This window comes from Rhinopithecus roxellana, chromosome 8, assembly GCF_007565055.1.
Source record: "Rhinopithecus roxellana isolate Shanxi Qingling chromosome 8, ASM756505v1, whole genome shotgun sequence".
NCBI classification, from domain to species: Eukaryota; Metazoa; Chordata; class Mammalia; order Primates; family Cercopithecidae; genus Rhinopithecus; species Rhinopithecus roxellana.
The window spans coordinates 54,423,158-54,441,895 of record NC_044556.1 but is presented as its reverse complement, the minus strand read 5'-3'; the positions used below and the strand labels follow the sequence as shown (position 1 = coordinate 54,441,895).

The 18,738-nt window shown below is 38.5% G+C and overlaps 1 protein-coding gene across 4 annotated transcripts in view; it reads left to right on the top strand.

The window, feature by feature from the left end:
- The window catches only part of C8H1orf226 (chromosome 8 C1orf226 homolog), a 344,250-nt gene that overhangs the window by 49,060 nt on the left and 276,452 nt on the right, over positions 1 to 18,738 (top strand). Inside the window, exon 1 of one of the 4 annotated variants that reach the window (XM_030936749.1) lies at positions 12,129 to 12,201. The exons of 2 other annotated variants lie outside the window; for them this stretch is intronic. The gene's annotated coding sequence lies outside the window, so the exon portion shown is untranslated. Of the gene's footprint in view, positions 1 to 12,128; positions 12,202 to 18,738 lie in introns of those variants that run through there. One more of the 4 variants, XM_030936748.1, reaches the window with a different exon arrangement.

Sequence of the window (18,738 nt, the reverse complement as noted above, 5' to 3'; positions counted from 1 at the left end):
TATTAAAAATTTATGGTAGTCTCCCTAATTCTTTATGCAGCTCTAGCTTTCTCTTGGATCCCAGAGTACTTAACAGTCAGAGCGAGGGACTCTCTCTCTTGTCCTTGTGAGGTATTGAAGGGTAGCAAAAGGTATTCTTTTCAGATGAGGGGGTTTACAGAGGCACTTGGAGTTGCATAGAATCATCCTCTGAAGACTTGAAGAGTGAAACATATTAGGGATCCTTGGCTTGTTGTAAAGGAAACGGATGACATGGGGGAGGCAGCAGAGATGGTAACAGTTGGTGTATGGCCAAAGTGACAAATATGAACCTATTCTGTGAATAATAGGATGTCTTTGGTGCTGCTGGTGGGAGTGTAAATTGGTACAACCTCTTAAGAAAGCAACTTGATTTTATATATATGTATATGCATATGTATGTGGCATATATATATTATTTTATATATGTATATGCATACGTATATGGCATATCATATATGTGATATATGCACATATGTGTGTGTGTATATGTATATATCAAAATATTTCAACATTTTGTACACTTTAACTGAATAATTCTTTAACCTGGGGATGTATTCTAAAGAAATAGCCTAAATGTGGTAGAATATTTTTTGCATTATATCTTTACATTCATCAATTTTATTTATAATAATGAAAAATGGAAAGACAGCTTAAGTTCTCACAACTGAGGAATTTTTGTAAGTGGCCAAGTGATAAAAAGTTACGCAGTTATTAAGCTTGTTTACAAACAGGGAAACAAAGAAAGAATTGAGAACCTGGTGAAGGAAATGAGGAGAGAATTTGTATTAGTCCATTTTCATTCTACTGATAGACATGCCTGAGACTGGGTAATTTATAAAGAAAAAGAGGTTTAATGGACTCACAGTTCCATGTGGCTGGGAAGGCCTCACAGTCATGGCAGAAGGCGAAAGGTATGTCTTATGTGGTGACAGGCAAGAGAGAAAATGAGAGCCAACTGAAAGGGGAGACCCCTTATAAAAACATCAGATCTTGTGAGACTTCTTTACTACCATGAGAACAGTATGGGGGAACTGCCCCCACCATGATTCGATTATCTCCCACTGGGTCCCTCTCACAACACTTGGGAGTTATGGGAGCTACAATTCAAGATGAGATTTGGGTGGAGACACAGCCAAAGCATATCAGAATTCTTCTAGATTTTTTTCCCCCATACCTTTTAACATATCTTTCTCCACATTCTGTTGCCACCCAGATATTTACAAAAGTGTAGATGCCTCTGCTCCCTAATTCCAGTGTTCATCTCTTTTGGATATGGGTTCTGAAAAGACCTCTGTCACTATAATTTCCTGTTCACCCGCATCTCTGATGAGCAGAATTTCTCATGAGGAACTCAGCTGGGTGATCACTGCAAGGCCATGTTGAGGCCTATAGGGAGATGCCTTTCTGCTAAAGAACTTGGCACAGTAGAATTTTTTTTTTTTTATTTGAAATCTGCATTTGAGAGGGGTAAACCGATCACTTCAGACTTGAAGAGAATTTTTTTTTTTTTTTGGAGACAAAGTCTCGCTCTGTCACCCAGGATCAAGTGTAGTGGCACGACTTTGGCTCAGCCTCCCAAGTAGCTGGGATCACAGGTGCATGCCACCACACCCGGTTAATTTTTGTATTTTTTAGTAGAGATGGGGTTTGTCCAGGTTGGTCTTGAACTCCTGACCTCAAGTGATCTGCCCATCTCAGCCTCTCAAAGTGCTGGGGTTACAGGTGTGAGCCACCTCGCCCGGCCTTGGAGAGGATGTTTAATTCAACCTTCTCATTTTGCAGACTAGGAAACTGAGGCCAAGTGAATTTCTCCAAATGTCACAGCTGGTAGTGACAGATATGGCATCTCCATTTCCAGAGGAAGAGGTGGAGTACACTGGTTTTGCCCTTTACAGCTGTGTGACTTTGGGCATATCATCTCCTGAGAGTCTCAGGAAGTGGTAAACTGAGGAGACTGTGTAAGTGCTTAGCACCATGTCTGCCATATATGAAGTGCTCAGTAAATGTTAACTATTATAAACAATAACAATAAAAATAACAGTAAAAGCTAGCAATCATTACTTTTTATTGTTTTTAGAAAAAGGACTCCAGCTTCTCTAATTATCTGGATTGTCTCAGGAAGTAGAACCCTCACCTCTTTGGGGATGTGGGATAATTGTTCAGATCATGTTCCCACACAGGGTACATAAAGCAATAATTGAATGTTTGCAGTTGGGGTGCAATAACCCATTTCTAAATACGGTAGTTAAGGTCCTTTGGAACAAGCATATTACAATGCAGGTGAACCTCTATTTTGACAACCTAGTATTTAAAAGCTGGAATTTATCAACAGATAAATTAGGGTGATTACTGTAATTGCAAATGACCTCTTCATGTTACAAGACAATTAATTTCAAGGAATATTTAAGTAGTGAAGCTCCCATTGATAAAATTATTCACTGACAATTTTTCTCTAGATAATAATTAGCAAATGTAAATGATATAAAGCAAGACATGTGATCTATTGTTGAGGGAAACTTGGCATTTAATGATAAGTGTCCAGAAGAGTGCTTTCAGATATCATCAATGTTAAAAAAAACCCCAGTGCTGAAAAGTGCAGTAAACTCTCTGGTAGGCATATAACAAAATAAGAATTATTTCAATTTTTATTTCACACAGGATGACTAAATCTGAAATTGAATTATAGGGAAGAGTAGAGAACCCTCCAGAAGCCAAGGTCACATTGTGTGACGCATGTAGTAGGTCTTTGGGAGATATAAGAACTTTTTATTATGAAAAAATTAAAAAATATATGAAAGTAGAATAATATAATGAATCCCCCCCATTTTTTTTTTTCTTTTTTTGAGACAAGGTCTGGCTCTGTTGCCCAGATTGGAGTGTAGTGGCATGATCTTGGCTCACTGCAACCTCCATCTCCCAGGCTCAAGCAGTCTTCCTACCTTAACCTCCTGATTAGCTGGGACTATAGGCGCATGCCACCATGCCCAGCTAATTTTTGTATTTTTTGTAGAGATGGGGTTTTACCATGTTGCCCAAGCTGGTCTTGAACTCAGCTCAAGTGATCTGACTACCTAAGCCTCCCAAAGTGCTGGGGTTACAGGCGTGAGCCATGGCCCCTAGACCCCAATTTTCAATTACAACTAACATTACAGGATTTAAACTTCTTTAATTTTATACTTGTATATTTTTCTTTTTATTCAATATCTTGGTTCCTAATATTATGTAAATGTAATTAGTTATTTGTTTTATCAACAGTATATATAGAATAGTTTTAAAAATACCAATATTTCTGCTAATAATACCGCAGTTGTCTTTGTCCTTAGAGAATCTATTCTACTAGTATTTATTGTTAAAAATACTGTGTTCCGAAAATCTTTGAAATACTGACTTTCTCCAGTGCTTATGCCACCAATTTGAGATAATAGTAGATTCATTTGTTTTCAGTTTGTTTCCAAGCTTTACTGATTTTTAAAAAAGCTTTATTTTTTGAATATCTAAAACATGTGTTTCCAAATTCAAAGCTATTAACATGGCATATTCAGAGATGTCTACTCTCAGCTCACTGCAACTTCTGCCTCCTGGGTTCAAGTGATTCTCCTACTTCAGCTGCCTGAGTAGCTGGGACTAACAGGCATGCGCCACCACGCCTGGCTAATTTTTGTATTTTTAGTAGAGACAGGGTTTCGCCATGTTGGCCAGGCTGGTCTTGAACTTCTGACCTCAAGTGATCCACCTGCCTCGGCCTCCCAAAGTGCTGGGATTACAGGTGTGGGCCACTGTGTCTCAGAGATGCCTACTCTCTACCCTGTGTCCTCTTTCACCCTATATGTAAACAAACTTTAAAATTAGTTTTTGGATAATCTTTTCAGTGTTTGTCTTTTGCAGATGTAAAAATATATATTTCCTTCTCCTTCCTATCGAATAAAAGGGAGCATATTGTATTTACTATTCTGTGTATTTGAGATTTTTAAATTTCTTATTTTGAAATCATTTCAAACACAGAGGAAAATTACAAAAATAGGATGAAGGACTCCAATTTACCCTTCACCCAGCTTTCCCCAGTCTCCCTCTCTCATATTCATTCATCCCTTCATCTATCTATAAACACACACATTGTTTTTTTTCTTGGACCATTTAAGAGTAAGTTGCAGACAAGATGTTCCTTCATCTGTAAGTCCTTCAGAGTGGATTTCCTAAAAACAAGAATATTTTCTTACATAATTGTAAGTACAGTTCTTACATAATTGTAAGTATTGTATACTTACATAAGTATAATACTTACATAAGTATATACTTACATAATTGTATACTTACATAAGTATATACTTACATAATTATAAGTACAGTTCTTACATAATTGTAAGTACAGTTGTCAAATAAAAAATAGTATTGAGGCAATACCATTGTCTTCTCTACAGATTTTATTTAAATTTTACCATTAATGTTCTATATAACAAAAAAATAATTTTTGTTCTTGTCTAGGATCCAATACAGGCTAGTGTAGTACATCTAGTTGTTATATTTCTTTAGTCTTCTTTAATGTGTATTAGTTTCGTTTTTCTTTGTCTTGACCTTATATTTTTAAATTTCAGTAGCTTTAGGGGTACAAGTAGTTTCTGGTTACATGGATGCATTGTATAGTGGTGAAGTCTGGGATTTTAGTGTACGTATCACTCAAGTAGTGTCCATCATACTCACTAGGTAGTTTTTCATCTCTCACCCCCGTCTTGCCTTCCGCCGTTCTAAGTCTCCAATGTCTGTTAGACCACTCTGAATGCCTTTGCATACCCAAAGCTTAGCTCTGACTTGTAAGTGAGGACATGAAGTATTTGTTTTTCAATTCCTAAGTTACTTCAATTAGAATAATGGCCTCCAGCTCCATCCAGGTTGTTGCAAAAGACATTATTTCATTCATTTTTATGGCTGAGTAGTATTCCACGGTGAGTGTGTGTGTGTGTGTGTTTTCTTTTTTTTGAGATGGAGTTTCACTCTTGTGGCCCAGGCTGAAGTGCAGTGGCATGATCTCGGCTCACTGCAATCTCCGCCTCCCAGGTTCAAGCGATTTCCTGCCTCAGCCTCCTCAGTAGCTGGGATTACAGGCACCTGCCAACATGCCTAGCTAATTTTTTGTATTTTTAGCAGAGGTGGAGTTTCGCCATGTTGGGCAGCCTGGTGATCTGCCCGCCTCAGCCTCCCAAAATGCAGGGATTACAGGCATGAGCCACCACGCTCGGCCACACACACAGGATTTTCTTTATCTGCTCATCAGTTGATAGGCACTTAGGTTGATTCCATGCCTTTGCAATTGTGAATTGTGCTGCAGTAAATAGATGTATGCAGGTGCTTTTTTGATGTAGTGACTTCTTTTTCTTCAGTAGATACCCAGTAGTGGGATTGCTGGATTACTTTTAGTTCTTTGAGAAATCTCCATACTGTTTTCCATAGAGGTTGTACTAATTTACATTCCCACCAGCAGTAAGTGTTCCCTTTACACCACATCCATGCCAACATCTATTGTTTTTTTGACTCTCTTTTTTTTTTTTTAAGATGGAGTCTTGCACTATCGCCCAGGCTGGAGTGTAGTGGCGCAATCTCGGCTCACTGCAACCTCCACCTCCTGGGTTGAAGCGATTCTTTTGCCTCAGCCTCCTGAGTAGCTGGGATTACAGGCACCCGCCCCCATGCCTGGCTAATTTTTGTGTTTTTAGTAGAGACGGGGTTTCACCATGTGGCCCAGGGTGGTCTCGAACTCCTGAGCTCAGGCAATCTGCCTGGCTCGGCCTCCCAAAGTGCTAGGACTATAGGCGTGAGCCACCGCACCTGACCTGAATTAATTTTTATATATATGGTGAGAGATAGGTATCTAATTTCATTCTTCTCTACTTGTGGCTGTCCAGTTTTCTCAGCATCAGTTGTTGAATAGGTGTCCTTTCCACAAGGTATGTATTTGTATGTTTTGTTGAAACTCGGTTAGTTGTGAGCATTTGGCTTTATTTCTGGGTTCTCTATTCTGTTCCATTAATGTGTGTATCTGCTTTTACACTAGTACCATGCTGTTTTGGTTACTATAGCCTTGTAGCATAATTTGATGTCCAATAATGTGATTCATCCAGATTTGTTCTTTTTGCTTAGGATTGCTTTGGTTATTTGGGCTCTTTTTTGGTTCCATAGGAATTTTAGGATTGTTTTTTCTTATTCTGTGAAAAACTGTATTGATATTTTGGTGGGAATTGCATTGAATCTGTAGATTGTTTTGGGTAGTATGGTCATTTTCATGATACTGATTTTTTCCAATCCATGAGCAGGGAATGTATTACCATTTGTTTGTGTCATCTATGATTTCTTTCAGTGGCATTTGATAGTTCTCCTTGTAGACATCTTTCACCTCCTTGGTTAAGTATATTTCTAGGTATTTTATTTTATTTTATTTTTGCATCTATTGTAAAAGGAATTGAGTTCTTGATTTGATTCTCAGCTTGGCAGTTGTTGGTGTATAGCAGTGCTATTGATTTATGTACATGGATTTTTAACCTGAGACTTTACCGAATTCATTTATCAGAGCTAGGAGTCTTTTGAAGAAGTCTTGAGGCTTTTCTAGGTATAAAATCATATCATTGGCAAACAATGTAGTTTGACTTCTTCTTTTCCAACTTGGGTGCCCTTTATTTTCTTCCCTTGCCTGATTGCTCTGGCTAGGACTTCAGGCCTCCTTACATTTTGACCCGTTATTTTGTAGAATGCCCATTATTTGGGGTTTGCTTGATGTTTTCTCATGATTAGATTCAGGGTTAGCATTTGGGACAGGGAAGCCACAGAAATGATGACATATCCTTCCTAATGCATCATATCAGGAGCCACAAAATATTGGTTTGTTCCATTTTTGATGATGTTAACCTTCACAGTTTGCTTAAGGTATGGTTTTTTTTTTTTTTTCTCTCTCTCTCTCTCTCTGTTATTTTTTGTTTACTTAACACTTAATTTCCACATCCTGGAAATCATCCATGCAAGTATATGGAATGCTTTCTGACGCTGTTGTAAAGCCGTATAGTTTATCCTGATGAATGTGGTTTATTCAACTTGTTTTCAATAGATTGATATTTGGACCATTTCCAGTCTTTTGCTTTTACAAATACTGTCACAATATCCATATGTGTACACATATGTATAACCATATGCATAAATCATTTAATAATTTTCCAGTTTGTTTTCAGTGTAGATTCCTGGAAGTGGGATTCCTGGGTCAAAGGTAAATGCATATGCAATTTTGCTATGTATTGCCAAACTTCTCTCCATAAAGAATATACCATCTTACATTCCCGTAGCAATGATTGTTTCTCTATACTATGGCCAACAGAATATATTGTCAAACTCAGATTTTTACTTATCTGATGGGTGAGAAATTGTATCCCTGTAGAGTTTTAACTGTATTTCTTTTGTTATGAGTGAGATTGAGCATCTTTTCATTTGAGGGCCACTGGCATTTGTTTTTCAGTAAATCGTCCGCTCATATCTTTTGCCATTTTTTTTTTTTAAGTCAGGCTTTTGGTCTTTTTCTTCTCAAAATTTAGGAGCTTATTGTATATCAAGAATATGAGCCCTTTGTGATATGTTGTAATTTTTTTTTTCTACTTTGTCATTTGTCTTTTGATCTTACTTATGGTATTTCTCTACCCCAACCACATATAACTTTTTGTTTGAAAACTTTTTTAAGTTGAAAGTATAGTGCCATGAACTCTGGGTTTACAAAGTTTTAACAAATTTGCCATATTTGTGTTATAGCTCTTTATACACATAAACACCGTTTTACTATTCCATCTGAAAATAAATTGTAGAGATTATTGATACTTCATTACTAAATACTTGAGATAAACATCCTTAATGTATTAGTCCCTTCTTATATTGCCATAAAGAAATAACCTGAGACTGGGTACTTTATTAAAAAAAAAAAAAAAAAGAAGTTTAATTGGCTCACAGTTCTGCGAACTGTATAGGAAGTGTGATGCTGGCATCTGCTCTGCTTCTGGAGAGGCCTCAGGAAACTTACAATTGTGGCAGAAGGCGAAGGGGGAGCAGGCACTTCACAAGGCTGGAGCAGAAGCACAAGAGAGAGGGAGAAGGTGCTACACACTTTTAAATGACCAGATCTTATAAGAACTCGCTATTGCAAGGACAGTACCAAGTGGGATCGTGCAAACCATTCATGAGAAACCCATTCCCACGATCCAATCACCTCTCCCCAGGCCCCACCTCCAACACTGGGGATTACAATTTGACATGAGATTTGGTGGGGGGACATAGATCCAAACCATATCACTAAGAATATGAACAAATCTTTGTGTATAACTACAAATATTTTTATACCAAAAAAGGGATGATGATTTGCTTATGGTATTTTTTTTGTTTTGCTATGCTTTTGTGTAGTTTACATAGTTTGTATGCTTTTATGTAATTATATTTATTAATCTCATGTTAATGCTTCTGGATTTTGAAGTATAGCAAGATTTTGGTCAATTTCAGGGTATAAAGGAATCATCCAAGTTTTCTTTTAGTACTTGGATGGTTTTTTAAAAAATGTAATTCAGATCTTTCATTCCTTTGATATGCAGAATATCCTTTGATCCTAATATGCAGCATAAGGTAAAAAATCTAATTTTATATTTTCTAAATGGCAACCTGGTTGTCCCAACATCATTTATTAATAAGTTAAAATTTTTTCTCCACTGAATGAAAATACACATCTACTATACACTGCATTTCTGTATGCATTTGGATTTTTAAAAATACTTTCTATTGTGTTGCATTTTCTATTTTGGGGGTATATTAATTCAGTTGAATTGTTACTTCAATTCATTCAACAATCTCTATTCTCCTGTAGTTCAGTTCTAATCACAAAGTATTCATTTCTTATACATATATACAAAAAATTTATCATGCCCGAATGAAATATTCAATGTTATATTGAATATTGATAATTTTCTTCATCATTATTCAACACCCCTTAATAAAAACTCCTCAAAAAAATTTGTATTCCAAACCTAAGTTTATTCCTAATCTTCTTTATTTAATAGAGGATAGATTTTCCTATTTTTTTATTATCCATTTTCTCTTCTCTTTTTATTCACATGGTATGTATTTAAGTGTCTGCTATTTGCAAGGTAATTTGTTAGCTTATGAATTCTACAAACAGGGAAAAAAATCTGTTTCACATCCCACTGCCTGCTTCCTTTTGTTATTTGAAGAAATAATTTTAAGATGAGGATTTTTCTGAATCACTGGGGATCAGCCGCTGTCCTGTGAGGCCAGCCTGGGACTTCCCTGGTAGCCGTTTAGCTTAGTGGCTGTTGAGTCACTTAAGGGTAGATTCCGATGAAACCATTGATTCTTTTCCCCAGTTTTAGGAGATTCTCATTAGGCCCTGATAACCCCTAGCTTTATTTCACCTTTTACTCTGCACACAGGAATTTGAAGGAATACATTGTTGTGTGCTAAATGCATCAATTTTTTTGAATGTTCTTGTCATTTCATGCCAAAGTGTTTTGGGTCCCCAGCTAAGCTCTGCATCCTTGGTGCCTATGTTTTCTGTGTATTCGCTCCTCTTTAAGACTCACTTAAGCCTTCATCTGACCGTTCTAGCCCTCTGTGATCTGTCTTTCCTCAGGGTTCTCTGTCCCCTCATTTGGCCTGAGGTCGCACATGCCTTGTTTTATTGTATAACTGTTTTCTTTAGGTGTCCACCCCACAATTGGATAAGTAGGTTGGTCTCTCTGCTATCCAGACTCATTTTTTAAATCCCTGATTGTTGCCCACTAGCCCACTGAGCATCTACTCCCTATTCTGCTCAGACCGGTCCTGTCCCTGCCCCTGTGTTACACAATGTGTTTTCCTACCTCTCACGTTTTCCCTGCCTAAGTATCCTCTGCTTCTATACATGTATTTATCCTAATAGGCTTAGCTCAAACCTGCATCCTCTGAAGCTGTCCCTGACCTCTGTTTCATTAGCAAATCATATAGTCCCTTTAGAACCCTTAATACGTTGACACTGGTCTTCATGAGAATGTGAGCTCCTTGAGCTCTTGATTTTGTTTTATTAAACTGCTCTATCTCTTGGTAAGCCTGGTGTTGGGTCCACAGCAGACCCTTACTATGTACTGAAAAAAATGAATCAATCTTCCTAGCCACCAGGGCACTGCTGACCCGTCACCAGCCCCTTGAGGACAGCCCCTCTCCCTCTTTTTGACCTAGGCAGTGTTTACAGAGCTTATGACACAGCTAAATGCAATATCATGCCTGTATTATCTGTGATTAATTGATGCATATTAACTTTTCCCATCTAAATTGTAAGTCCCTTGAGGATAGAGATCTCTGTCTCTTTCTATCTCTCTAACTCCCAGAGTAATGAATATGCTTAATAAATTACTTGGGTTTAATATATACTTGTTGGTTGAGTGTTGAGTATAAACCTTTCACTAGGGGAGATGCTGTGCTAAACTTTCTATCTTTCTTAGTACCAAATTTAGTGCTGCAGTGTAGAAATAACAACTGCTACCATACATTGAGCTCCTGTTCAATGTATGGCATTACAGACATTGTATGTACAGGTGGAGTTACAGCTGTTTCTGATAATGGCTATAATAACAATAGCCATATAAGGAAGATTGCATTTTCTTCATTTTGCAGATGAGAAAACAAAGGCACAGAGAGGGTAAGTAACTAAGCCAAGATCTCTCAGCTTTTAAGTGGCAGAACTAGGATTTGAATTCAGGTCTTTCTGACATTAGAGACCACAATGCTCAATAACAAATATGTGAGTTTTTATTTCACCTCTGTGGTCAATTGTGGTGCTTTGCACCTAGTGGATACTTACTGGTTACCCTTCAAGAGCTGTTAAGAGCTTTAGTACCACAGGTGTTGAGTATTCAGTTGCCCTGCTCTGTTTCTCAGGCAGTATCCCTGTGACTATGCTGGCACCTGCTGAAAACCCTGTTCTTGCCACCTCCCAAGAATAGGAGGAACAGGCAAGTACTTTAGGCCATCTCTGCTGAGGTTTCCATCAGAGTAAGACTTACTTAAGGCAGGGAAAAGGCTTTTCTAGAGGCTCCCTTTTTATAGAGAAGAATGAGACCGCTGAGAAGTCACCTAGTCTAGCATTTTAAAAGTTGACTCTGCAGTCAGCCAGGCAGATGACGCATCAGTTTTATTAGAATAAAAACTGCTTAGTGTGTACCCTAACATTTGTTGGGTGAATGGATTGTTGATCATCAGAATCATCTAAGGAATTAAAAAAAATAATACTAATTCTCAGTCCTTACTCTAGACCTAACAGATTTTTTGGATTGGGATCAGGTAGGTCGGGTAGTCCAGATTTGGCATCTACAAATTTAATTCCCTTTCATCATTTTATAGATAAAAGAAAATTGAAACTTAGGCAAACAGATTTAGAAAAAAGACTTAGTTGTGAGTGAAACAGAAATGCTTTCCTATTTTCTTACCATTTTCTGCAACTGGAGGAGTTTCCCTTTCAAACTTGTATGGCAGGGGCCAGTTAATATAGTGGAAAGCATGTCCGTTTAGAACTAATGCCTATTTTGTGTTTGATTGAATGTTTGAACGCTTGCTTGTATTCTGTGCTAGGTGCTAGGTTTGGAGTTTCAAGGAATCTTCAGTCTTGGGAGCTCTCAGTGCAGTAGGAAGCATATATAATAAGCAAATAACTGTATTAAAATAACTTTATTAAATAAGCCTCTTTCCATGGGAAATCATGAACTTACCTATTCTTGGCCCACATACCTCAACAGCTAATATAATAAAGACCCTAATATCTCTATCCTCCCCTTTCTGCCCTATTGTGGCTTGTCACTTGTCACAGAATCAGCTGCGTTTTAATAATGCAGCAAGCCACAATAGGGCAGAAAGGGGAACACAGAGATATTAGGGTCTTTATTATATTAGCTGTTGAGGTATGTGGGCCGGGAATAGTTAAGTCCGTGATTTCCCATGGAAAGAGGCTCTCATTTAGATTGGTAAACAGACTGATCCAAAGTGCAATGTCCTTGCAGGGACATTTCCCTGGGAGGTTGGAAAGTATTCAAAGGTGATTTGATTTAGCTGCTGTCCAAGCTCAACCGAAACAGCCCGTTTTATGGGCCTCTTGGACCATTCTGTGAACTCCAGTGTTATAAGGTGGCATTTTCTTTCTTTTCTTTTCTTTTCTTTTCTTATTTTGATTGGAGGGATGTGATTAAGATAAAGAGAGGAGGAGAAGGCACCAAGGTAGACAGAAAATGATTTTACATATGGCCTCAGTGAGTATGTCTGGCGTTTAATCCCTGTACTGCTGTCAAACTTTGGGCAAGTATCTACAGTTCTCTAATCTTTAGACCTCTTAATTGTGAAACAGAGGTAGCAACCTTGTTTGCTTATTTAGTGGGATTGTCACCAGGATCAAATGAGATGTGTGAAAATACTTTGAAACTGCAAACTGCACAGTGAAGGGTCCTTTCAATGACTATCAAGAAATCTATTTGGTGATAATGGCATGTGTGTGTCCCAGACATGTGATCCCTAGGCCTGCCTGGAAGGTGGGCTGAAACATGATCACAGTGGAGGATTATGGGAAGTTTCAAAGTACAGTTCCTGGTAGGGTGAAGGACACCTGACTCTGCCAAATACTGGATGTACTATACCAAACATAATGCTCCCTCTAACAGAAGGTGATGGAATCCTTGGATTCTTTGGGAAGGTGAAGCACATTGGAGGAAATGCAACTCAAATATGCCTCCCCAGGCAAGAGAATCCATAGGAAGAAGCTTGTGATGGGAGGATTTACATCTGGAGAGATTAGAGTAGATGGATACAAAGTGATACAAAGTGATGCTAGTATGTAAAATGATTTTCTACCTACCTCAATAAGATCATCATAGGAGAAATGCCCTTTGTAGAAAGATAAAGTCAAGAAAAAAATACAGATTTCTCCGTGACCTTCAGGTCTAGTGAAACAGGAGAATTGCCTTTGGACAGAATTATCTGATAAAGTGAGATCACAGGAATCAGATGATTATTATTTAATGATAGCACTTAATTGTTCAGCCTAATCTTAGCTCATTAAAGCAATGTGGAAAGTAGTAGTAAACTTGGTTTGAAACTGTCATTGGTATAAAATATTTTGATGATGACATAATAGGAATCTATAGCAGAGCTTCCCAACTCACAAGTCTCCATATTGATTCCTCCACCCTTCGAATCTATGAGTGACCACTCCCGGTTTCCATACTCCTTCAGTTTTCCCTGGTTACCAATGTTCTGGGTGCCATGGATAAAGGTCTGTTTCTGAAACCAGAGCTCTCTTCTTGCTGAGATTCTCCACTTTGCCTGAATATGCTCCAATTTCCTTGTTTGCTCTGGTTCATCTGTCAGAGCTATACACTTACTTGTCTTTTCCTTTGTAATCTCTTTTGACTTGGCGCCTAATGGACACTTCTGTTTCAGTGAGGTCCGGTGTGATAGTAAATGATGGAATATTGCGATATCACATGTTGGCTGAGATTTCTGGGTCCATTGCTTCATATCCCATCTGAATTCATTCTGTAGCAGCCATTTACCTAAAATATTTTCCAGATGTGTGCTTATTATATTAGTCCACTTAATTTGTCTATATTCTTGGGTTTAATCTTTGAAATTTTGAAGTAAACTGTATTAACAAAGACAAGTCATTATTTTATTAGATGCACTGTGTTGGTAATGCTTTCCTAAGTTGCCCCAGAAGATCTTTTGTCATATTTTATCCTTTATCTATCTTATCTATTGATTCTTGCCTAGGACCAATTATCGTAGGTATCCATACCTGTCTTGGTTACCACTGTGCCTAAACCCAGAGGCCATTTATAGTCTATGAATGAGATCATACTCTCTTGTTGTCTTATTATTCTAAAAGTATGACATTTTATGTGAACTAGATTTTAGAACAAGCTCTCCTTTTAATAATCTGGCAACAGTATAAATTGTTGATGTTTATTATTCTTCTATCCCTTTTACATGATAGATGAATCTGTTCAATTTTGGCTTTTGAGTGACTCATATGTGGTTAGTATTCTGCTGTGGCATTGGGTGGTCTTTAGCATTTTATTGGACTATTTTATGAAACATCTCCAAAGAAATATGTTGGAACTTGTATTTATTGCCTTAATCTTATTCTCTGCATTGAGAAGTTGCTAACTAAATGTTTTCTCCAGCTTTTCCTTAATTGCAGTGTGGTTAATTCCTCTCAACTGCAGGAAGCAAAGGTGTTTATAGATTGTTGTTATTATTTTTTGTGGCCAGTAGAAGTAATCGGCATTCAACAAATGCCAAGAACATGCTTGGCATGAAGTAGTACATAGAATTAGATCCAGTTCCTGCCCCATGAACTTGATGTGAGATAAGCTAACTGGGGAGGAGAGAAGGAAGAGAAGACATTTTCAAAAAATTGTATCTCTTCTAAAATTGGGAGAAAATGAATTTCAGTTTAAAAGGAAACTTTAAGAATTCAATTAATAGGATAAAACACAGGTGAAACAGTCAATAAAAGCTAAGACAGTATTTATGCTAAATTCATGAATCTAAGGAGTGAGTCATAGTAAGTCCTGGTATAATGAATACTTTATCTCAAAGCAAAACTGGGCTGGGAGCAGTGACTCACACCTGTAATCCTAGCACTTTGGGAGGCCGAGGGAGGCAGATCACATGAGGCTAGAAGTTTGAGACCAACCTGGCCAACATGGCGAACCCCCATCTCTACTAAAAATACAAAAATCAGCCAGATGTGGAGGTACATATGTAATTCCAGCTACTTGGGAGGCTGAGGCATGAAAATTGCTTGAACCGGGAGGCAGAGGTTGCAGTGAGCTGAGATCATACTACTGCGCTCCAGCCTGGAGTGACACAGGGAGACTCTGTCTTAAAAAAAAAAAGCAGAACTCTAGTGCTATAAATGGGGGAGGAGAGGAAGGAGAGTAGGGAAAATGTCAAGATGCAGAGATGCATGCATTCAGTGGAAGGGTTAAGGAATCCTGAAAATTACCCTGAATTCATCTCGCTCTCTAACAGCCACATCTGATCAGTTTCCAAGTCCTGCCCTATTATCTCCCAGATATCCTCTCATCCTATCCCTGATTCTTTTACTCTGTTTTAGGTCTTTCTTATCTGTCACTGGTCTCTTGTCGTGTCCCCTCCAATCTATCATCCATGAAGGAGCCATATAAACCTGATCAAAGTTCATTGCTCAAAATACTTAGGTGGCTACCCATGACATAAGAGTAGCAATGCAAGGCCCTCATGACCTGACCCTGCCTGCGTGTTCAGCCTCATCTCATCCGGCAGAGGACTTGTAACATCTGAACACACCAACAGGCCATGCTGACTCAACTCTTCATTTCTGTGCATGCTGATGTTCCTGCCTAGAATGGGGTGCCTTCTCTGTTTTTATCCAACCAACTATTTATCCTTCAAGTTCAAAAATTATCTTCTCTGTCAGTACTTGTGACTTGCATCCAAGCAAATTAAGTGTTTGCCCTTCTGTGCTTCTACTGGGCTTGGTAGATATAACCTTATTACAGCAGTGACCTTAGCAATTGTCACTGTTGAATCATATGTCTCTCTTTATGTGTACTGTTAACGTTTAGAAGACAGATGTCATGTCTTTTGGTTTTTATGTCCTCAGAGGTAATGGTTGCCACCTGATGGAAGGACTCCTGGGTCATGTCAGGCTGCAGGCTCCTCAAGGACAGTGTGAATACTGAGTATCTGCAAAGGTTTTCGACTTTCATATACTGCAAGGGGGAAAGACAGGCTCTTGGAATTGTGGGAAGATGAATTTGTTTCTCATTCTGGAAGGTTTCCAGTACTGGAGGACAGGAACAGTTGGTACGAATGTCCTGGATTTGTAGATATAATCTTGATGGGGGGACACCTGTTCTGTCTGCAGAACTGGCTTTTATTTTGGACCCTGAAAAGCGGAAGCCTTCTGCATCTCCCAAGGGGGCAGCCAGGTCTGTGCAGGGAGGTTGCAGACTCAGGTTTGCTTTGTAATACAATTATTCTCACCATCTGGGGTTCTGCCTTAAAGCGTGAGGGTGACTTGAACACTTCTGACCTCTGGAAACTCAGGGACGGTGAATTTCAAAACCAAAAGTGGCAAACAGGCTGACTTACTTTTGGGAACATTAAAGGCCTCCTCCTAAATGAACTTTGTGCATGTAGTCGACCACGTTTCATTTGATTCATCCATGTTACTTAAATTTGTTTAGGAATGGAATATCGTAAATTGATTATTTTGTATTGGGAATTTTAAACATTTTACAATTTGTTAAAAATTATTTTTTAATTTTTAACAACTGTTGGCTAGTGTTGTAGGGGGATATAATTTAGCTATATAATACAATTTAGAATCCTGAGATTCTGGGAGTCTAGTGAAAGCTATGTTATAGAAGCAAGTGAAAACATTAAAATAACCCAAGTTAGTACTACAAAAATGGCCTCAACAAATGCTGTACGTCATTCTTCAGAGGAGCAGGATACTGCTGTGGTGTGGAGTAGTCAGGGAGTACTTCACAGGGAAGAAAATGCAATTTGACCTGGTTCTTGAAGTGGGGTAGAATTTGAGGGGGTGTAATAGAGAAGAAAGGTAGTTCTGGGGCAGGAAAATAGCTACTGAGATGGGGATTCTTTCTTTCTTTCTTTCTTTCTTTCTTTCTTTCTTTCTTTCTTTCTTTCTTTCTTTCTTTCTTTCTTTCTTTCTTCTTTCTTTCTTTCTTCTTCTTTCTTTCTTTCTTTCTTTCTTCTTTCTTCTTTCTTCTTTCTTTCTTTCTTTATTTCTTCTTTCTTTCTTCTTCTTCTTTCTTTCTTTCTTTCTTTCTTTCTTTCTTTCTTTCTTTCTTCTTTCTTCTTTCTTTCTTTCTTTCTTTTAAATGTATGGTGTTATTTGACCAAGTATTTTATGATATAAATCTAGGCTCATGATCCTCCAGCTCCCTTAGTCTTATCTAACCTCTTCTAATTCTTTTAATACCTACCATGTATTCAGTATTGGGCTGGATACAAAAGAAATGCAAGACATCATTCTTTTCTTTGTGGAGCGTCAGTCTTGTAGATTACCATATCGTATGGAAAAATGTAGAACCAGCAGCAGTTTTTGGAAATGAGAATGTAAAATTAGAACTTCAGATTCTGTCTTGCTGGTATAATACCCTGGGCTTACTCTCATTCTCTCACTGCTTTCCAGATGTGTCCTTTTTCTTTTCTCCCATGCTGCAAAGGTGGGTAAATGGGTACTCTCTGCCTTTCACAGACAGGAAACTCAATGTCAAGTGATCTGCCAAAGTTTAAAGAGACAAGTTAGTGGAAGAACCATAGTGAGATGTTTGTTTTTGTGTGTTTGTTTAAAAAGTGCTTCTCAGCTGGCTGTAGCATGAAGGGAGCTGCCTTGGAGCATACATAAGTACCTCCTAGCTTTTCTGGGATGAATACTGCCCTTCCAAACATGCTCTGGTATTTTAGAAAGAGGTGTAGTACATCAGATCAACCAGAGTGCAGGTCAGAGTGCAGCAGCTCTGAGTCTGTTGCCGAGGAATTAGTGACTCATATGAAAAGCACCTCGGACTTGCTCGTGAAGATTCTGAGATCCTTGTCAACTTGGTACTTGATCTCTGAATTTCCATTCTACCCTCAGTCCTCCTGCACCTTAGTTTTAGTGGAGGTAGGAGTTGAGAGTTGGAGTTGATCTTCCTTTGCTTCTTTGACTTTGTCTTTGATGGACACCCCTGTCACAGATTAGGAGGCAAAGCACTATTTGCATTTGCATTCAGCCTCCTACAAAAATGCCACTTCTCAACATTTTCTTTCCATCTATCTCTTCTTTGTCAATTTCAGCCTCTCAGCCACATTGATAAGCACATTCAAATTCTGGGCCACTCCTGCCACCCTGAGAGCCGTTTGTCTGTCCCTCTGCACTTCTGCAGCACTGTTGATTTGCCATTTGCTTACACTTTAACTGTATCTGGGTTGGCATGTGCCTCTGGAAGGTTTTCTGTCTATTGATCAGAGTTAATGGTACCCATCACCATGGTTGCTAGGATTGCTGTCTGGGATCAGCACAGTGTTGTTGCTAACCATTTTTTTTGCCGTGAAGCTGAGGCAGTCCAGGGATTCTGAGGCACTTAGAGGTAAACCTCAGAGCTCTGTTTTTCTTTTCAAAAATCTGTATATAAGGATCTTTTTCTGCCCTTTCTCTGCTTGATTTTGAAATCCATCTTCTTGTTCAGTTGCCTGCCCCTCATTCTGCTGTCCCATGAATGAAAAAACTCGTGCTTTCTCCCTTCCGTGGTTACTCAGGGTCTCCCTTGAGCCTTCAGTTATGCACATGTGTACACACACACATGTAATTGGGTCTTGCTGTGTTGCTGTATACCTAGACAGGCATTTCTCTTGTGGCTGCTCATATTGCTGTCCTTCCTACATAGCCACTTAGGAATCCACAGACAGAACACCCTCCTTAACAGAAAGCAAGCAAGCGGTGATTGGTTTGGAGTGTGTATGTAAGCATATAAGGGTCTGTAGGAGAATACTAGGTGGGTAAGAGGGGATGCTGGTGTGGCCAGTGAAGCCACTCTCAGTACCTCACATTAAATGTTAAATGTAACCCTAGGAAACAGGATACATTGACACCTCTTTTTTTTTTTTAAATGC